We start from the raw sequence: 5,256 nt of genomic DNA on the forward strand, positions 1-5,256 counted from the left end.
TCTTCCCCCTGTGCAGCTCACTGTTTGCAGCTAGTTCCCAGAGGAATTGACCCCCAGGGTCCTATTGTTATGGGCCTATCTGGTTTTTGGCAGCTAGCCCTCTAAAAATTAGCCTGCTTCCTAGTTGCCAGCCCCAGAGTAAACCTAGACTGCTGCAGCATTTTCTTAATGTAACAGAAATGTTCTGGCTCCCTCTTACACCTTCCACCACCTCCACAAGACCTATACAAGGAATGGAAATTAAGAGTAATTTATGTGTTAAATGTTACTATAGTGCATACACTTTTTGGTACATTAAAAAAAAATCAGTTGCAACTGCAGGGTCAAAATAAAGTATCAAGGATATGAATGATGCATTTACTTAACTAGGAAAAAAGTTTGGTTTAGCCCAAGATTTGGGAACTCTTACATTCTAATTCTGACTCTGACATTGTTTTGCTGCATCTCTTCAGCAAATCACTTAAGGTGCTTCTGAACATGTTATCTTAAGAAGCTAATATCCTTTTCAAATCTGGCTTAGCACCAGATTTTTAAAAGTACTTTAGGTGCCTAAAGATGCAGATAGATACTAAATGGGATTTTCAAGCTTTAGTAAATCTCATTAGAGCCCGATCTGCATCTTTAGGTGCCTAAATACTTTTAAAATCCCTAAGGATATGTCTATGCTGCAAGATGCCTGGATATTCAGGGGAGTAGAGACTGGAGTGGAAGGTATGCAGAAGAAGCAGAAAATACAGGAACAAGGAATTCTGGACAGTAGTGTAGTACCCCATGGGCTTCAAGAGTGTCAGCTAACCTTTGCCAAGCCATGTTTTTACAGCATGCAGGTAGGTGAGCAGAATAGTTTATTGTTCTTGTGCAGGGCCAGGCCCTGGCATGGTTTTTGTGCTTTTCTAGGCCCTTGTACAAGGTTCCCTGTGGGGACATGCCCCTCTGGAGTTTCCACCACAGGCACAACTGCTTGTGCAGCAACAGGTACTGCTGAAACACAAGCTACACTATAAGTTACCTCAAGTGCAAAGAACCCTGATAGCCCCATCTCTTCCAACCTCTCTGTTGCATTACTATACCCTGCAGATTATCCAAGAGCTGGAATTGTTAGTGGTTCACTGGGAGATGGATAGTTCAAGCAATTACAGGGACACATGGTTTCCATGTACTCAACCTTTTTATAGCTCCACACCAGGGGTGGGCAAAATGTGGCCCATGGGACACATACGGCCTGCCAGACCATTCTATCTGGCCCACGGGGCCCCTAAAAGTTTAGAAAATTAATATTTATGTGTCCCTAGCTGTCATGCGCCCCTTGATGGCTTGCCAAAACTCAGTAAGCGGCCCTCTGCCCGAAATAATTGCCCACCCCTGCTTCATACCCTACAGAGCAGAGGAGAAAAGAGAATAAGATCGGCATATCACATAGTTTATATCACTATCACAGATGCAGCCTGCAGTTCTTCGCAGGTTTTGGTTTGGTTTTGGTTATTTTGGTCTGTGCTTTTGTTTTCCAGGTTGTGCCTTGTTTGCTTAAAAAAAATGAGTTAGTTACTAACCATTAGTTAGTTGCTTAAAAAAAACTAGTTAGTGAACTAACCATTCAGTTAGTTTGAGACTATTATTCTTTTTTCCATTGCTGCAACCTGTCTCTAGTGGGTTATGGAATAGAGAAAATCCCACACAATCTACTGATTCGTTTTGATGCACTGGCTGGGGGAGTAGTTAGCTGATTGCACGATTTCACAATGATTACACACTTAATTTATACAACACAATTTTATTTTAAAACTCTTTGCTACGTATATAACACTGCTTAGCTTTAAGAAACACCACAAACATTAAAAACACAATAATTACATATATCAAAAACAATGCTCCGAATGCACTTCCTTCCCAAACAATGCTATAAGAATTAGTGTTACAAAAACAACTACAATTACAACTAAAAGTTAAATTTGAATCAATACTATTATTTTCATAATATACTTACAATCCTAGAATTCCGAGAAGCCAAATACCAAAATATTGTTTCATTCCTCAGTAGTACGATTTAATGGGTTGGCCTCAGTAGTACGGTTCAATGGGCTCGCCTCAGTAGTACGGTTCAATAGGCTGGCCTCAACAATACGATTCAATGAGCTGGGCTCAGCAGTGATAGGACTAAGTCCCCTTCCTTCAGTCCCTTTCGGGCGCTCCGCGGCTTCAGCGTGAACTAAGAGATTCGTGTTCACAGAGAGGTTGGGTCAGGTGATCAATCTGGTCCGGGCTACACTTGCGATTCTTCCTTCGTTGTTCTGCAAGTGAAGTCACCTCCAAATTGGGACAGTAAGTTACAGTTTTTATTGAGTGAGCTGCTGTCAGTGGGCTCCTCCTACTCAATTTGTCACTACTCCCAAATTTGGGCTCGGATCTTACTCAACAGAAATTACCTTTGTTGAGCATTTTAAATTACTCTTGGGGAGACTTCTTCCATATCACTGTAAATACCTTTTTTTTTTTACCAGTCTGGTTAAAAGGCCCTAGGCTTTGATGTCTCGGAACTCAGGATATTTGCTTTCTTTGTAAAAGACTTCTAAAGATACAATTTAAATTAAGGCTTTAAGTGAAGTCAGGACATTTTTCACGTAGCCCCAAAACAATGAACTAGATAAGGAGATAAATCCTATCTTCTTCCTGAAACTGGCTAATGGGCAACCTTTATAAACATTCAAACTATTTCATTCAATATGACACAACCAAACTGAATGAAGCTCTGCTTTTGTTTAGCACTTGTTATCTCCTTACTTGTAAGGAAACAAAATGAAACCATTTTGAAGGTTTTCTTGAAGTCTCAGTAAACAGTGAGCAATCAACAGAAGTTAATTACGTAGCACCCTATAGCCCCCAAACTAGCAATCACACAAACTTGGGTTTAAACTGATATTTTATTCAGCCCTCAGCCAAATGAGGCCCATACAATTACTGTAATCAAGCACAATATACCTTACAAAGATTAGCAGTGCTTTTACCCCAGGAGTTATGGGAAATGCACAGCAAGTTCTTTTAAAATCCCTTGTCTATCAATATAAGATATTCTACAGTAACACATGAATCCAGCAAGCAGCAGATGCTTTTACAATTCACTTCTGCACAACATTATTATGCATGACCAGGATATGAGTAAAGAGATGTCTGTAATTTCCTTTGTTTCCCTGACCCTGAGCTGGCATTGCTTATGGGATGGTTTCCAGTTGCATGAATCAGCCTTTGAAATGTCTAACCCGCCAATCTGTACCTACTAAGAAAGTAACTGAGTTTTTTCACATCCTGGTAAAACTTAAAAAGTAATGACAGGAAAGGATGGATGGACACCGCAAAACAATGGTGGATGCCTGCACCCTATCAGTCAGGCAGAGTATGGCCATAGTTGATCCAAACATGTAAATGCCAGAAGCGCTCAGAACCCTGGTGTCACGTCTCTTTGCCACTACTTTCCCACACTGGTATAATGCACCAGTCCCCTGCGGTCCTCCAATTCCTGGAAAATTGGAACAGTTTGGAAACCCCATATTCCAAAAGGCAGCTATTATTTCATGCACATTCCAAGTGCCTATAATCTGGAGGGAAATAACTTACACAATGGCACTGCAAACTCCTGCTACAAGCAGCCTGACAGTTGACTTGCCAACACCACATTTGTTAGCCATGGACCTACAGCAGTCTGGCATAGTGATAGCAATATGTAGCAACTTGCTTCTGTAGGCACCCCACAGATGTTGCTATGGGGTTCCCAACTGTAGAGGCTCTCCAGTTGTGTTTGTACCCTCTGACCTCTCTTCCCTTTTAGTATTCTCTCTGCCACATCTTGATGTAAACTTAATACAGGAGGCTGCCTGGAGGGTAAGGCATGCTTCAAAGTAACAACCCTTTGTTTGGTCTGGAGCTTCCTGGCCCTGTCTCACTTTTACTTTAGGACCCACTGCTCAGGGCTGCCAGCTCTTAGCTCAGCTTTGGGTCACACTTTGTGGGTGATATCTACCACATCATACATTAGTGGTTCCAGATCATACCCAGCCCACTTGACTGAGCTTCAAGTTCAGCGTGTCCCCAGCCATCCCTTTCAGTGGCCTCCACCTCCCTCCAGCCATGATCTGGTTCTTCAGGGAACAAGATGAAAAACCCCAAAATGCCAATGCCCATCCCCAGGCACAGCAATGTCCCACAGGGGTTCAGCTCACTCTATATGGCAAGCTCCAAGTAGAAAGAAAACTAAACAGAAAAAACGCACAGGGTATTTAGGTCTGCGGCTAATTTTTGCTCAGGCTTCTTTCCAAGTCCCCCTTGCCACAGTGTGTGCATCTGTCCTTGTGCCTCCCAGGGAAGGCTCTTGCTCCAGCAGCTCCCTCAGCCAGACTGCTCCTTTCTGGTCTAATGCTTGGGCTTATGTAGCAGGCTCTGGGTCACCTGCCCCTTCACTTCCACTCCTTGGGTCATCCAGCTTTGTCAGCACCTGGATGGTGTCAGCCCTGTTGGCTACCTTGTTTCACATCCTCAGCCTGCCTGTGTAACCTGGGCGGTACTCCAAAAGGCACCCCCTCTCCAATTGAAGGGATCAAAGCAGGTGCACAAGCGCTGTGGGAGGTGTAGGGACTCTCCTCCCTCTATAAAGCAGAGCCAGACCACCACTGGGGACTTAACCATATACCTTTTAATGAGGGAACAATATTGGGAACATAACAGGCATAATTATTAAGGGTCCAATACTCTTTAATATCTTCATCAGCGACTTGGACGAGGGAGTGAAGTGTACTCTGTCCAAGTTCGCAGATGACACAAAACTATGGGGAGATGTGGACACGCCGGAGGGCAGGGAACAACTACAGGCAGACCTGGACATGTTGGGCATATGGGCAGAAAACAACAGAATGCAATTCAACAAGGAGAAATGCAAAGTGTTGCACCTAGGGAGGAAAAATGTCCAGCATACCTACTGCCTAGGAAATGACCTGCTTGGAGGAACGGAAGTGGAAAGGGATCTTGGAGTCCTGGTGGACTCCAAGATGAACATGAGTCGTCAGTGTGACGAAGCCATCAGAAAAGCCAATGGCACTTTATCGTGCATCAGCAGATGCATGACGAATAAATCCAAGGAGGTGATACTTCCTCTCTATCGGGCGCTGGTCAGACTGCAGTTGGAGTACTGCGTGCAGTTTTGGGCGCCACACTTGGGATGTGGATAACCTGGAGAGGGTCCAGAGAAGGGCCACTCGTATGGTTAAGGGC

Source organism: Alligator sinensis, unplaced genomic scaffold (assembly GCF_000455745.1).
Source record: "Alligator sinensis unplaced genomic scaffold, ASM45574v1 scaffold1094_1, whole genome shotgun sequence".
Taxonomy (NCBI): domain Eukaryota; kingdom Metazoa; phylum Chordata; order Crocodylia; family Alligatoridae; genus Alligator; species Alligator sinensis.